The sequence below is a fragment of the Thalassophryne amazonica genome, chromosome 18, assembly GCF_902500255.1.
Source record: "Thalassophryne amazonica chromosome 18, fThaAma1.1, whole genome shotgun sequence".
In the NCBI taxonomy this organism is placed as follows: domain Eukaryota; kingdom Metazoa; phylum Chordata; class Actinopteri; order Batrachoidiformes; family Batrachoididae; genus Thalassophryne; species Thalassophryne amazonica.
Window position 1 is genome coordinate 65,805,700 of NC_047120.1, and position 17,753 is coordinate 65,823,452.

The 17,753-nt window shown below is 39.1% G+C and overlaps 1 protein-coding gene across 3 annotated transcripts in view; it reads right to left on the bottom strand.

The window, feature by feature from the left end:
* snx29 (sorting nexin 29) overlaps positions 1 to 17,753 on the bottom strand; it is a 245,953-nt gene that overhangs the window by 62,444 nt on the left and 165,756 nt on the right. The window lies entirely within an intron of this gene.

The following is a 17,753-nucleotide window of genomic DNA, read 5'->3' on the forward strand; positions in this document are numbered from 1 at the left end:
GAATTCGGGACTTGGCGGCTCCAGTATTCACCAGGTTCGGTGGTGGCAGAAATCGTGTGGTTCCTGCCCTTCTCAGGACAGACGTCTTCTATCCTTGAGCCTGCCCACACGTCACCTTTGTAATTTGACTGTAATCATATTCTGAGATTGTCTGTATATTCGTTGTGCACATTTCACAACATTAAATTGTTACTTTTTGGCTCATCTATTGACCGTTCATTTGCGCCCCCTGTTGTGGGTCCGTGTCACTACACTTTCACAACAGAGACTCTGCCTTTTATAAGCTTTATGAAAATCAACTGATTAGCGTAGACTAGTTCTACCTCAGAATGAGACACAGGTTTGAAAACAAGTCAATGAACAATGAACAAAGGGAAACACAACATGGGGGGAATTAAAGAATGAAAGGTTCTTACGTCTCAAAGTCTGAGAGACTCGGGTCGTCTGACGTTTGACTTAAATCTCCTGGAAGCTGGAAGGAGGAAAAAGAATCAGAATAGTTGAGGAAATGGCATGCATATATATACTCAACAAAAATATAAATGCAACACTTTTGGTTTTGCTCCTATTTTGTATGAGATGAACTCAAAGATCTAAAACTTTTTCCACATACACAATATCACCATTTCCCTCAAATATTGTTCACAAACCAGTCTAAATCTGTGATAGTGAGCACTTCTCCTTTGCTGAGATAATCCATCCCACCTCACAGGTGTGCCATATCAAGATGCTGATTAGACACCATGATTAGTGCACAGGTGTGCCTTAGACTGCCCACAATAAAAGGCCACTCTGAAAGGTGCAGTTTTGTTTTATTGAGGGGGGATACCAGGCAGTATCTGGTGTGACCACCATTTGCCTCATGCAGTGCAACACATCTCCTTGGCATCATCTGTGAAGAGAACACCTCTCCAACGTGCCAAACGCCAGTGAATGTGAGCATTTACCCACTCAAGTCGGTTATGGCGATGAACTGGAGTCAGGTCGAGACCCCGATGAGGACGACGAGCATGACGAGCATGCAGATGAGCTTCCCTGAGACAGTTTCTGACAGTTTGTGCAGAAATTCTTTGGTTATGCAAACCGACTGTTTCAGCAGCTGTCCGAGTGGCTGGTCTCAGACGATCTTGGAGGTGAACATGCTGGATGTGGAGGTCCTGGGCTGGTGTGGTTACACGTGGTCTGCGGTTGTGAGGCTGGTTGGATGTACTGCCAAAATTCTCTGAAAACGCCTTTGGAGACGGCTATGGTAGGAAATGAACATTCATACACGAGCAACAGCTCTGGTTGACATTCCTGCTGTCAGCATGCCCAATTGCACGCTCCCTCAAATCTTGTGACATCTATGGCATTGTGCTGTGTGATAAAACTGCACCTTTCAGAGTGGCCTTTTTATTGTGGGCATTCTAAGGCACACCTGTGCACTAATCATGGTGTCTAATAAGCACTTGGTATGGCACACCTGTGAGGTGGATGGATTATCTCAGCAAAGGAGAAGTGCTCACTATCACAGATTTAAACTGGTTTGTGAACAATATTTTGAGGGAAAGTGGTGATATTGTTATGTGGAAAAGTTTTAGATCTTTGAGTTCATCTCATACAAAATGGGAGCAAAACCAAAAGTGTTGCGTTTATATTTTTGTTGAGTGTATATGTATATACACACACACACACACACACACGTCTGTAACAGTGAGATGATGCTTTGCTTCAAAATACGAGATGTGCACAGTTCAATACACACACTGTCTTTGGAACAGTTTGAAGCAGAAGAGCACTCAGGAAGTGTTTATCTCCACTAACAGAGCGATAACACTCTGACATTATTACTCAAACCAACCCACAGAGGAGGGGGTGGGACTCCAGACGTCTGTGACATCATAAGGCAAATGTTGACAAATGATACGTTCATCTCTTTCTGTAACACATCAAAGTATCTCCACTGATGTTTGCAGCTCAATGTCATCTGCTGAAAAATCAATAACCCCATCTTAAAAAAATCTAAGTGCCTGACATAAATGCATTTAGGGGGTGTGGCCAAGTCCATGTCATTCATGTGGCACAAAACGTGATCACAAACTAGAGTGCAAAGGAGATGGATTTAATCAGTAGGTGTGCCGGAAAAAAATCGATTCACATCCGAATCGTGATTCTTATTTATTACAATTCTGAATTGATCCAAAATGTCCAAGAATCGATTTTTAAAAAGCATTTTTTTTTTAACATTTTCTTACTTACTCGCTGCGTGTACTGTCATGTTTGTCAGGCAACGGCTTCCGTACTGCAGCGTCCCTATGAGGGGAGGGTCCGGTGTGCTTCAAACATTCGTGAGCTGCAGCTTAGCATGGTGGATAAAGAGCTAATTCAGCCAGCACCATCTTTGCTGAAGGCAAATGTTTGGGCACATTTTGGATTTTATTATTTACTGCGTAAGAAGGAGCTTGACATGACTTATGCAGTGTGCAAAATCTGCAAAATGAAAGTCAAGTACTTCGGAAACACTTCAAATCTGCAAGCCCACATGCTACGCCATCATCTGGAGCTAAAAGAGGGGAGCAGCGGTATCTGCCGAATACTGACCAGCGCTTCGCTAAACTGCCAGCCAACTCTGAACAAGCAAAGCAGATAAGTAAATTTACATCTATAGAATCACTTGATTAACCTTGTAAAGCTGCATTTTCTTAAACATAAACATTTTTTAAGTAATATAACTATTTCTCAGAGCTCTTTGAATCGAAAATCGATTCTGAATCGAATCGTCACCCCAAGAATCGGAATCGAATTGAATCATGAGATGTTGTACGATTCACATCCCTATTAATCAGGACATGTGTAGGTAAAAAAAAAGAAATAAACCAGACTGTCATCTTTTACACCTTTTAAGACGCACGTTCTCCACTATCTGGTGCACTGATATTCAGAGAGCGGACTCAGAAGGGAGAGGTTTTCTTGCAAGCAAAGAACTTCTAATCCTTCTCTACTCCACTCAAACGTGAAGCTGTGAGAAGAACACAATGTGGCAACTTTCCCAGTTAATCCACTCACATCCACAAGAGCACATACATCTTTCAGTGCCATCATGGGTGTCTAGTCAGCATGTCTTGTCTCAATTTTTGAGAATTGTCTACTTGACACAATTTATCAAACAGTAAGTCCCACGTAGGTCTAAATGATTGATGGAAGTGAAGTTCAACGCTTATGTTTAGAATAAAGTGCCCCTTTTGTAATGTGTGGCACGCCTTAAATGTAGAAATGGATGTGTATTAACAAACAAAAAAAACATGAAATATACTGGGTTCATAGTGTTTGCAATAAAGAAGGCCATACAGAAGAGACTGACAGATGATCTCCCTCTTTCTCACACACACACCTGCTGGACATGAACTGTAAGAGGCCGCTGTCGAACAGAAACAGCATGTGAGAGGCTGAAGAGAGAGAAACCATTTTGTGTGTGTGGGTTGACTCACCGGTCCTCTCAGGTCAATGAGTTCTTGTCTCATCTGGACGATGAGGTGGTCTTTGGCCATGAGCGAGCGGTACAGGCGCTCATTAAACTCGATCAGCTCACCGTGCATCTCTGCAACCTGCAGCGTGCACATGCAAAACACAAAACATTTCATTTGATGCTAATGTGGCGCATTGTTATATAAGACACAGTAATGGTGAAAATCGACTGGAAGCAAGTAAAAACGAAGCTAAAATACAACTCCAGGTGAGACGTAATGAATGCTGAGAGCAGGAAGGGATTCTGGGAAACTGGAGTGAGAGAGGGTCAAGAGATATACGTATGTAGAGAAAGAGAGAGAGAGAGGAGGTGAAACCGTCATATTTCCTAAACAGACTCCTGCCAGCTGGCTAATCAGCCATCACCAGCTCTAACTAACCTTGACATGGTGTTACCCACATCTGCATGGAGCGCGCACAACTCATGCAAATCAGGTCAATCTACTCAGCGCTTATGCGGCCCATCTGTCTAACCGTGCCGGACAGTGCAGACAGGTCTCTGTCAGGAGACTGACAGCTGTGACAAACACTGTGCTGTCACTGTTTTTCGGCAGAGCACCGGCGCCGGCTGACAGGTGAGACGAAACGGCGCGGCGCCATGACCCAACCATCAATCATCTGCTTATTCCCACCCATTAGAGCCAACAGCAACAATGTGCACACTGATGTGCAGGGGAGGTTTTCTCATGTAAAACAATGACATTATGAACCCGAAGGGCAACAATTAAAGTGCAAACTTCCACCAAGAACCAAAAGAGTGAACATCAGAGGGCTGATGTTCACTCAGCACACGCAAACACCACAATATACAACCCCTGGCAATAATTATGGAATCACCGGCCTTGGAGGATGTTCATTCAGTTGTTTAATTTTGTAGAAAAAAAGCAGATCACAGACATGACACAAAACTTAAGTCATTTCAAATGGCAACTTTCTGGCTTTAAGAAACACTATAAGAAATCAGGAAAAAATAATTGTGGCAGTCAGTAAACGGTTTACTTTTTTAGACCAAGCAGAGGGAAAAAAATATGGACTCACTCAATTCTGAGGAAAAAAATTATGGAATCACCCTGTAAATTTTCATCCCCAAAACTAACACCTGCATCAAATCAGATCTGCTCATTAGTCTGCATCTAAAAAGGAGTGAACAACACCTTGGAGAGCTGTTGCACCAAGTGGACTGACATGAATCATGGCTCCAACACGAGAGATGTCAATTGAAACAAAGGAGAGGATTATCAACTCTTAAAAAGAGGGTAAATCATCACGCAATGTTGCAAAAGATGTTGGTTGTTCACAGTCAGCTGTGTCTAAAACTGTGGACCAAATACAAACAACATGGGAAGGTTGTTAAAGGCAAACATACTGGTAGAGCAAGGAAGACATCAAAGCGTCAAGACAGAAAACTTAAAGCAATATGTCTCAAAAATCGAAAATGCACAACAAAACAATGAGGAACGAATGGGAGGAAACTGGAGTCAACGTCTGTGACCGAACTGTAAGAACCGCCTAAAAGGAATGGGATTTACATACAGAAAAGCTAAATGAAAGCCATCATTAACACCTAAACAGAAAAAAAACAAGGTTACAATGGGCTAAGGAAAAGCAATCGTGGACTGTGGATGACTGGATGAAAGTCATATTCAGTGATGAATCTCAAATCTGCATTGGGCAAGGTGATGATGCTGGGACTTTTGTTTGGTGCCGTTCCAATGAGATTTATAAAGATGACTGCCTGAAGAGAACATGTAAATTTCCACAGTCATTGATGATATGGGGCTGCATGTCAGGTAAAGGCACTGGGGAGATGGCTGTCATTATATCATCAATAAATGCCCAAGTTTATGTTGATATTTTGGACACTTTTCTTATCCCATCAATTGAAAGGATGTTTGGGGATGATGAAATCATTTTTCAAGATGATAATGCATCTTGCCATAGAGCAAAAACTGTGAAAACATTCCTTGGAAAAAGACACATAGGGTCAATGTCATGGCCTGCAAATAGTCCGGATCTTAATCCAATTGAAAATCTTTGGTGGAAGTTGAAGAAAATGGTCCATGACAAGGCTCCAACCTGCAAAGCTGATCTGGCAACAGCAATCAGAGAAAGTTGGAGCCAGACTGATGAAGAGTACTGTTTGTCACTCATTAAGTCCATGCCTCAGAGACTGCAAGCTGTTATAAAAGCCAGAGGTGGTGCTACAAAATACTAGTGATGTGTTGGAGCGTTCTTTTGTTTTTCATGATTCCATAATTTTTTCCTCAGAATTGAGTGATTCCATATTTTTTCCCCTCTGCTTGGTCTAAAAAAGTAACCGTTACTGACTGCCACAATTTTCCTGATTTCTTATAGTGTTTCTTAAAGCCAGAAAGTTTCCATTTGAAATGACTTTAATTTTGTGTCATGTCTGTGATCTGCTTTTTTCTACAAAATTAACAACTGAATGAAAATCCTCCAAGGCTGGTAATTCCATCATTTTTGCCAGGGGTTGTAAATGTAGAAGAACATACGTCTGTCTGTAATGGTGTTTTGACTAATGAGGACTTCATCATGTGACTATGGTGTCCAGTCAATAATAAAATTTTGCTGATCTCATCGTGGCAATCTCTCAGTGGTGAGGAAGATCACCTCAATCGATTCCAAGATGGGATGGTGGACGCGGAGAAAATCTACATCCAGGATCAATCTAGAGATGCCTGAGCGTGGGTTCGTTAAACACAAGAAGGTCGTTGCAGATCCTCAACCTGATCTGGTGTCTGGGAAACTCCAGATGATCAGGGTCTGAGGACCTGCTGCAGCCGTCATACGCCTTCACAGTCGTTGGGTTACAATATACTCAAAACCTGGATTCATCTTTTTAGTCACATAGTACTACTATTATTCTGAACACTACTGTATATGCAGTGGATCCAGATCATATTCACAGCGCTTGAAGTAAGTTAATTTTTTCTCCATAATTTCTACTTACAACACCCAACACCCCATAATGACAACATGAAAAAAGTTTTTTTTAATTCTCACAAATTTATTGAAAATAAAAAACTAAGAAATCACATGGTCATAAGTATTCACACCCTTTGCTCAATGCTTTGTTGATGCACCTTTGGCAGCAATTACAACCTCAAGTCTTCTTGAATATGATGCTACAAGCTTGGTGCACCTACAGCGCCCTCCAAAAGTATTGTAACACTTGGTATTTCACACATTTTAATTTGTTGATGTTATTTAAATACAAAAACTACAAAAAATAATAACTTCCGAAATTACCTTCCATAAAACACAAACTGAAAGCAAACCTCTACAAACAGAGAAGGATTTTCTTACAAAGAAGACCTGAAAGTTCAGCTACAATTTGCCAGACGATACATCCGACATGTAAGCCTAGAGCTGATGTTTTGGTAAAAGAAAATCCTCTACAACACTTCATCATGAAGCTGTATAACTGGGGATACAGAATGCAAATACACACTATACAGAATTTCCTAAATCACACCCAAAGAAGCCTGTAACTTCTTCTGGGTTGTCTGGGTGTTTTGGTGGCTTTCCTCGCTCTTCTTGCACAGTCTCGTAGTTTTGAGAACTCGCTACTCCACACAGATTTACCATAGAGTGCCATATTGTTTGTATTTTTTCATAACTGATGTAAGTAAGTCCAAAGTTCAGTGACTTGGGAATGTTCTCCCCTGACTTGTCTGAAGAAACTTGGCAAATAAGTGATTATTTACAGGTATTATTTCCAAAGTGTTCCATTACTTTTGCAACCCATCATCTTGGCTTTTATATTTGTAATTAATTTATATCAAGTTGCAGAGATTTACTTTGAGCACGCACGCACACACACAACAATACCCTGCTGTCCCTGATGCTCAGGTAATATATCGGCTGAATGGACAAGTTCATGTTTGTAAAATTTGAGTCGTTTTAAAACATCATTAGGAATTGAGCCTGACAATTGTGTCACACAAGACAAATCCTGCTTAAAAAAACTGCTTTAAAGAAAATACATCACATAACTAAATGAAGAGTTTTCTCAAACTTGAAAACAGTTTAATATTTTGTATCCCCACCAACAAGAGAGGTGAAATGTCACCATTTATTGAAGGCTTCACAACCAATATATTGGTTGTGACCAAACGCTATAACCATTTGTGCTCAAAATTTCACATACCCTGGCAGATATTTTTATTTTATTTTTTTTTGGCCATTATTCACAGAATATGAATGATAACACAAAAACGTTTTTTCACTAATGGTTAGTGGCTGTGTGAAGCCAATTACTGTTAAACAACTACAATCCCAATTCAATGAAGTTGGGACGCTGTGTAAAATGTAAATAAAAACAGAATACAATGATTTGCAAATCCTCTTCAACCTATATTCCATTGAATGCACCACAAAGGCAAGATATTTAATGTTCAAACTGGTAAACTTTATTGTTTTTGTGCAAATATTTGCTCATTTTAAAATGGATGCCTGCAACATGTTTCAAAAAAGTTGGGACAGTGGTATGTTTACCACTGTGTTACATCACCTTTCCTTCTAACAACACTCAATAAGTGTTTGGGAACTGAGGACACTAATTGTTGAAGCTTTGTAGGTGGAATTCTTTCCCATTCTTGCTTGATGTACGACTTCAGTTGTTCAACAGTCTCAGCTGTCGTATTTTGCGCTTCATAATGCGCCACACATTTTCAATAGGCGACAGGTCTGGACGGCAGGCAGACCAGTCTAGTACCCGCACTCTTTTACTATGAAGCCACACTGTTGTAACGTGCAGAATGTGGCTTGGCATTGTCTTGCTGAAATAAGCAGGGACGCCCCTGAAAAAGACGTTGCTTGGATGGCAGCATGTGTTGCTCCAAAACCTGGATGTACCTTTCAGCACTGATGGTGCCATCACAGATGTTTAAGTTGCCCATGCCATGGGCACTAACACACCCCCATACCATCACAGATGCTGGCTTTTGAACTTTGCACTGGTAACAATCTGGATGGTCTTTTTCCTCTTTTGTCCGGAGGTCACGAGCATTCAATGTTGGTTTTCGGCCTTGCCACTTACGTGTAGAAAGTTCTCCAGATTCTCTGAATCTTCTGATTATATTATGGACTGTAGATGATGGAATCCCTAAATTCCTTGCAATTAAATGTTGAGAAACATTGTTCTTAAACTGTTGGACTGTTTTTTCACGCAGTTGTTCACAAAGTGGTGATCCTCGCCCCATCTTTGCTTGTGAACGGCTGAGCCTTTTGGGGATGCTCCTTTTATACCCAATCATAACACTCACCTGTTTCCAATGTGGTGTTCTTTGAACATTCATCAACTTTGCCAGACTTTTGTTGCCCTGTTCCAACTTTTTTGAAACATGTTGCAGGCATCCATTTCAAAATGAGCAAATATTTGCACAAAAACAAAAAAGTCTATCAGTTTGAAGATTAAATATCTTGTCTTTGTGGTGTCTTCAATTGAATATAGGTTGAAGAGGATTGCAAATCATTGTATTGTTTTTTGCATAGTAATGGCTTTCTTCTGGTGACTCGACCATGCAGGCCATTTTTCTTCAAGTGCCTCCTTATTGTGTATCTTTAAACAGACAGACCACTTTTTTCAGAGAGTCCTGTATTTCAGCTGAAGTTATTTGTGGGTTTTTCATTGCATCATGAACAATTCTCCTGGCAGTTGTTGCTGAAATTTTTGTTGGTCTGCCTGATCGTGGTTTGGGTCCAACAGAATCCCTCATTTTTCACTTCTTAATTAGAATTTGAACACTGCTGACTGGCATTCTCGGTCCCTTAGATATCTTTTTATATTCCTTTCCTGTTTTACACAGTTCAATTACCTTTTCTTTGACAATTCTTTTTCTTTCCCTACGACTCAGAAACATCAGTTTAGCACTGGATGAAAGATGCAAGGGTCTGTCAGGAGCCCAGAAACTCACTGACCTTTTATAGACAGACATTGATTATAAGCAAACAGATCACAGGTGAGGATGGTTACCTTTCATACCCATTCAAACCCATTTGTGTCAACTTGTGTGCATGTTATCAGGCCAAAATCACCAGGGTATGTAAATGTTTGATTACGGCCATTTGGGTAGTTTGTTGTCATTATGATTTAAAAAGAGTACACAATTGTTTGACGATAAATGGCTTCACATAACCACTAACCATGAGTGGAAAAAAAAAGTTTTTGTGTTATCATTCATATTCTCTGAAAAATAGCCAAAAAAAAAAAAAATCTGCCAGAGTATGTCACCTTTTAAGCACAACTGTATTTCTGTTTTGACACTGGTTAGTCCATTCAAATCCAACATTAAGTCAGGTCGAGTATGGGAATGTGCAATCCTGCCCATCTCCTCATGCACCACTTTACAGAAGTGCTTCAGGTCCTGACTGGTGGTCAGTCAGGATTACTGCAGGATTAGAGAGGTGAGCATGCTGGTATGTCAAAGAACTGATTTAGAAAGTCTGGTATTCAGATCCTGTGTGTGGATCCAGGGGACAAACGGAAAGGTTTTGATGCTGTTATTCTTCACATTTCTACATTTTACTCTCAGCTTCCAGTTTGTTTGGCATTTTTTACACTTTCCACTTATGCTGGATGGCAGCACACAATGACGAGTCGGGCAACAGTTTGTTACGTCACAATTCTCGTTCTGTTTCTTCTATAATATCAAGCAGACGTTCACTGCTTCCCTCTAGAGAGGAGGATGGATTTTTAAAAGAACACCTGGCTTCAAAATAACAATAAATAAAGAAATAAAATTCAATAGTGGATTCAGTCCTTGTGAAACTGCATCCAACTGGTCTCAAAATGTCAGTTTCCATGGCAACCCAGTTTCACAAAATACAGAAAGCAAGGCTACAGAACATGTGTTGTCCCCCGCTGCTGAAGCAGACCGCCTCGGGGTGGAAGAAGAACAAATCTGTTTCCATGCTGTGACCTAAAATTTTAGTGCCATCCAATAAGTTGAGGAGGGAAATTTAATTCCCCATAGTCAAAAACGAAACCAATGTAAACATGTTCAAAAATGAAAATCACATAAACACTTCCATTATTAATTTGAATGCTACCGAACTGAAGAGTTTATGATCATGAATCGTTACTCTGTTGGGCTTTAATTCTGGATTTATCTGCCCAGTGGCCTTATAACTAACTGATTAATTATTTAATCTGTATGTCACGCAAATGCCAAAATATACATACCTAGATTAAAAATCCCTGTCACTTAACTTTTACTTGTTTGTTCAACCAACAGTCCAAAATCCAAAGATGCAGTCAACAAATAATTCAGAAAGGGTTTATTTTAAAGGTGGACATCTTTAATCCAGATTAAAACAGTACCGGTTTACATTTGTTGAGCCCAGTTTAAATCAATCATTCAATACCGGAGGTTTTTGGTTTTCAGTTTTTCACTGTTTCATTTTTACCATTGTATTTCTTTTTTAACTTTTGTCTTTTTATTAATAAGTATGATCAAAGATGCCAAAAAAGTGAGATATACTTTATTTTGACTTTATAGAGTCTCATTTATCAAATTTACTGTACCCAATTTACAATAGAGATATAATAATACTTGTATTTATATAACACTTAAGCTAACAACTTGAAATGCCTTTTAGCATAAAATACAAGAAAACACAAATGTTAAAAAACAAAATTACGCAAACAAACTGTAAAATAAAACAGACATAAAACTAAAAGATTCAGACACCAATAAAATAGTCTTTCTAAAAACACACAAAGATTAAATAAATAAATATGATGAGATAATGATATAATACACAGCATGGGCAGAGCTACAGGGGGTAACTGCCCCAAACTGTAGAGCCTTGCACCCCAGCTGCCCCATAACGTTTTTGTTCTTAAAACTGTACTTACAAAACAATTCACTACAGTGTTCACAAGGCCCATAAAGCATGAAACAAAAGATAAATTGACCAAATGAGAAAAAGTGCAATTATAATCTTAGCCCCCACCCTTGCCCTTCAAATACCTTGCTGCATCAACCACGCAAATTACAAAGGCTCAATATATCTAATAAATATATTACAAATGAACATTACTAAAAGGTAAATAATGCAGAATAGATCAACAACATAATATTACGTATAACTTTAACTCAAGTCAACACAACCTGCAATAACACACAAAAACAGTTCTCAAACCAAAAATTATAAACTGAGAAAAAAATTAATTTATAACAGACTAAAAAATAAAGACTGAAGACTAAATACTGATAGACAGATATAAAAATAAGTCTGTCAAACTAACTTCTGAAACTTCTAAAGTAATATAAACAGGAACTCAAAACAGATAATGACCACCATAAAATATAATGGAATAGAATGTTGCGTTTTCTCAGTGGTGATGATGGTTGTTAAATATTTATGTGCAACTATATGGTTATTTGAAGACACATATGTTTTATATGGGTTATATAATTTAAATATATAGAATGTTGGAATAAGTCACACTTTATCCTGCCCTTTTTCAGACATTCATCTTCCCAATTTATTTTCTAGACCTTGAAAATTGTTGGTGTACATGTTTGTTTAGATTTTTTTTTTTTCAAATAATTGAATTAAAATGTCTGAAATGAAATGATTTTTTTTTTTTTTTTTTTTTTAAGAGCAATTCTTTACACTGTGGAAGATAGTGAGATTTTTGCAGCTTTCTCAGCTCACAAAAGCACAAACCCTTAAATAAGTATTTGGGCTCTTTGTTTCTGAACATTTCTACTGATTTTATTGAACGACACGCGTACGCACTCAGACAGAACGGAAAAGCAATGAAATACAACGGTGAGCCGCTGACACCCGACGTGTCCGTTTGGATCCTGATGTATGTTCTGAAGCGATGCGGGCTGCAGAGGTTAAATATTTCGATCAATGACAACAATAAGCACTTTGGTTAAGGTGAGATCAGCTTCACTGATCCCCGCTGGAGAACTTACACCTCAGAGCCGCTCAAGAGGTTAAAACTTAACAGAAAAGTACAAACGAAGCTTGTGCACAATTATACACACCTTTCATTCCTACAGAAATACTGGATAAATCGTGAAGGATAATCACGCACATATTGTGATACGCACAGTGTGTGAAAGAGGTATAATGGAGAGGAAGTGTATAGAAGTACTGCCTTCTGAATGGATTAACCTGGCACACAGACTGAGCAGGACATTCACAGGATAGTTAAACATGAAAATAAGTAACTGCACAGGAAACAGATACACTCACCATTACAAACAGATGGTGTGCTATTAAAAATACCACTTCTGGCAGCCCTTTTGCCTTCAAAACTGCCTTAATTCTCATGTCATGGATTCAACAAGGTGATGGACACATTCTTCAAAGATGTTGGTCCATACTGACCTGTGGAGGCCTTCAGGCCCATTGGTGCCGGTGCTTATCCAATGGATACTAACAGTGAAGAATCCTTTAGAAAAATCTGGAATTCATGCCTGGAACTGGATCAAACCATTCGCTGAGCTGTGATCACACTTTTAGTTTTGAAGATTTCGACTACTTCAAGTTAATTTTTTGTTTTGTTTTTTTCTGTAGAGTAAAGGTTGATGATGATCCTGAATGGAACTGAGCCACAAGGGTTCCTGTGGTGTGCAACTATATTTGAATTATGCAAGTTGACAAACGTTAAATAAAATGGCTTTAACGTCATGAATAAGAACAAGTAATGATCAGAGTGGAGGAGTGAGCTCAGCTGAATTGTGTTTGTCTGTCTGCCTGCTGACACCCTGAACAGGAACCTGCTCGTGCTGAAGGTGAAGGACGGTTTCACAAATTCCTTCAAGTTGAAACACTTTTCATTGTGAAATCATAAAAATACCAGAAGGAATTCGACAGCTCAAAAACACAGAAATTCAGGATTCTGACAGGCCACTTCTGTCTCCATCAGAAACTGTTATAATAATAATTATAATTGTTTGCAGCTATAAGAGCATCAAACATCAAACCCAACCACAATATGCTGAAAAGTCCTCAAAGGCAGGAAATAAATAAATGATGATGCCACAAAATGTTTTCATGGACAATCACTTCAATTAATTTCATTTGTACAGTAGTGTTCAGAATATAGTAGTGCTATGTGACTAAAAAGATTAATCCAGGTTTTGAGTATATTTCTTATTGTTACATGGGAAACAAGGTACCAGTAGATTCAGTAGATTCTCACAAATCCAACAAAACAAAGCATTCATGATATGCACACTCTAAGGCCTAGAAATTGGGCTATTAGTAAAAAAAAAAAGTAGAAAAGGGGGTGTTCACAATACAGTCGTGTGGCATTCAGTCAGTGAGTTCATCAATTTTGTGGAACAAACAGGTGTGAATCAGGTGTCCCCTATTAAGGATGAAGCTAGCACCTGTTTGAACATGCTTTTCTCTTTGAAAGCCTGAGGAAAATGGGACGTTCAAGACATTGTTCAGAAGAACAACGTAGTTTGATTAAAAAGTTGATTGGAGAGGGGAAAACCTATACGCGGGTGCAAAAAATTATAGGCTGTTCATCTACAATGATCTCCAACACTTTAAAATGGACCAAAAAAAAACCTGAGACGTGTGGAAGAAAACGGGAAACAACCATCAAAATGGATAGAAGAATAACCAGAATGGCAAAGGCTCACCCATTGATCAGCTCCAGGATGACCAAAGACAGTCTGGAGTTACCTGTAAGTGCTGTGACAGTTAGAAGACGCCTGTGTGAAACAAATTTATTTGCAAGAATTCCCCGCAAAGTCCCTCTGTTAAATAAAAGACGTGCAGAAGAGGTTACAATTTGCCAAAGAACACATCAACTGGCCTAAAGAGAAATGGAGGAATATTTTGTGGACTGATGAGAGTAAAATTGTTCTTTTTGGGTCCAAGAGCCGCAGACAGTTTGTGAGACGACACCCAAACTCTGAATTCAAGCCACAGTTCACAGTGAAGACAGTGAAGCATGGTGGTGCAAGCATCATGATATGGGCATGTTTCTCCTACTATGGTGTTGGGCCTATATATCGCATACCAGGTATCATGGATCAGTTTGGATATGTCAAAATACTTGAAGAGGTCATGTTGCCTTATGCTGAAGAGGACATGCCCTTGAAATGGGTGTTTCAACAAGTCAATGACCCCAAGCACACTAGTAAACAAGCAAAATCTTGGTTCCAAACCAACAAAATTAATGCCTTGCAGATGTGAAGAAATCATGAAAAACTGTGGTTATACAACTAAATACTAGTTTAGTGATTCACAGGATTGCTAAAAAAGCAGTTTGAACATAATAGTTTTGAGTTTGTAGCGTCAACAGCAGATGCTACTATTATTGTGAACACCCCCTTTTGTACTTTTTTTTTTTTACTAATAGCCCAATTTCATAGCCTTAAGAGTGTGCATATCATCAATGCTTGGTGTTGTTGGATTTGTGACACTCAACTGAATCTACTGGTACCTTGTTTCCCATGTAACAATAAGAAATATACTCAAAACCTGGATTAATCTTTTTAGTCACCAAGCACTACTATTATTCTGAACACTACTGTATATTGAAGGAAAAAACTGTTCAGTAAACAAAGTGACTCATAAGTTAATTTTGGAGCAGAGGCTGTTATAGTGTTACTTCTCCTCTGATCTGCCTGAAAACATTTTCTTTAACCTGGAACATTCTCATTTTATGACATCACAAAGATGTGATGATGATAAATCAGGATCACGCCTGACCTCCTCTGCCATACGGCGCCGGTATGAAGTAATGATTGTCCCTCATTTCTGCTGTGATTACTCTAATAAATTACTCCTGCATCTGCATCCTGATCAAAACGACAAATTTAATGGGTTCTTCTGCTTACAAGTACAACAACCAATATTTCCACCAGGTTTCATTAAGCTGCTTCATTAATTTGAGTAATCCTGTTAAATGGGAACACAGAGGCAAAACTATAATGTCTTCGGTGAGCGTAATGAAGCGGCGAAACTGTGACACGCCACAAACAATGGAACACTTCCTCTGAAAAAGGCTTTTATACGATAAAGGATTACATGCCACTGATATTTTTCCATGTTTAAACTATGAATCTGAGCATCTTTGTTGAATGGACACAATTTGTACTATGAACAGCAAACAGACCCAAACTATGAAACCATAAAACATCAACATTAGCCAAACTTTTTTTTTTATCATTCGTTTTTTTACATATATAAATAGTCCATGTTGGAGGTCCACAATTCTACTCCTGGAGGTCACCTGTGTGCAGTATCCCATGTCCTTCACAAAACTGTATGAAAACCATTATGCAGTGCAGGTATAGTCAAGTAGGGCTCAATGAAGAATTACACAGAGGTCAAAATATAAAAATACTCCAATCATATTGAAAAGTACACCACATTGTTTGTCTGATCATAAAGATTCCAACAAGCTATGGTATTAATAACCAAACACTATGGAGTTATGGGGTAAAAACAGCAAAAATGGCAACAAAGGCTAATATTAGTTTGTACGGTGGTCAAAAACTACAGTTGCTCCAATTTTGGTAAAAAAAAAAAAGTGATGCCAATTATTGGTTAAGCAGATTGGGTTGGTTGAATTTGGACCATTTGTTATAATTCGTTTTCACAGCTCAGGTGGGACGGTTTGGAAACAAAGTCAGAGAGGTGAGATTGAGATGGTTTGGACATGTGCAGAGGAGGGACCCAGGGTATATAGGGAGAAGGATGCTGAGGATGGAGCCACCAGGCAGGAGGAGAAGAGGGAGGCCAAAGAGGAGGTTTATGGATGTGCTGAGGGAAGACATGCAGGTGGATGGTGTGACAGAGGAAGTTACAGAGGGCAGGGTGAGATGGAAATGATTGATCTGCTGTGGCGACCCCTAACGGGAACAGCCGAAAGGAAAAGATATGTGGTAACTAGGTAACAGAATCAATGGCAATTGATTAAACAGGTTTTTTAAAATTGTTAAAAAACATTAGCTAAAGAGACAGCGGCAAAGCGATCAGCTGCCATTCAGTTTCAATCAAAGTAGGCATTTTACAACAACAAGAAACAAGCAGTTGCCAGCTAGGCGGGGCCAGAATAGACAAGAAGTCTATTTTCTGAAAAATGCTGAGCAATGCATCATGCAGACTGGCAATCAGAGTGATGGCAGCGTGGCGTACATTGGTTGGTGGTTATATTTACAGCTAATTATACTAAACTTCATGTTTAAACTTTTAATACCGAGCCTCAATTATATTTCTTTCTCTAAGGGTTTGATAATGAAATGTGAGAAATCATTGGCATTTTTATGTATGTATTGCCAGAAAAACTGTATTGCAAATTTTTTTACTCCCCAGTATCGGTAAAATTTCTATCTGATGAGGATACTTCATGAGATTTTGAACCAATATCCTTAAATGAATATATTTTACAGTCGACATAAGTTGATTAACATAAAATAAAAGTGAAAAATCGCCCTCTTTACGAAATTCATGAGTACAAGAGTAAGACGAGGAGGGGGGAATTAGATGGGGAGGAGTTGAATGATGGATGGAAGATAGAAGAAGTTAATGTTGGTAGAGTGGAGACGATCTACAGAAGTGCTTAAAAATAAAGTCTTTCTGATAAGAAAAACGAGACAGAGATTCCTCTGGGCACAAATCTTCATCAAACAGCATCGAAAAGATCATGATTTTACAACACTCTTATTGATCAATCAGTCTACGGAAGTCACATTGGATCTGAAAAAAACAGATCAATGTCATTGATCTCAAAAGTACGATTTGGTCTTTGTTTGCCAGAAAAACTTTCAAAGCTCGATGCCGTCAGCTGCCATACGGACTGTATATCCCTCCTACGGCTTTGACACCGCAGGCACAACACCTACTAATCAATGACCTGGAAACAGTCATCAGACGGCAGCGCAGCAGTGAGTTTCGCGGCTGCACAGCAGGATGATCACAGACGAGAACACCTCACCTTAAACAAAACAATCCAGAGTCAACTTTTACACTTTGTCACATATGTACACGTCAAATGAGTGCATGAATCCACGAACGGCTTCATTCTGTCACCACAAAGGGCAAAATCAAAGCAATAATACAGCAAATCCATCAGTCTCCTCCTACTCTGTTTTATTTCTTCTCATTCAGCCACAAGCCTCACTGAGATTTAGATGGAAGTCATTTCAAGAAGCCTGGAGAGAGAAGTGGGTCTGAGCAAAAAAATGCAAAGAAAAAAACAGAGTACACGCAAGTTTAGCCCGCCATAATGCCGT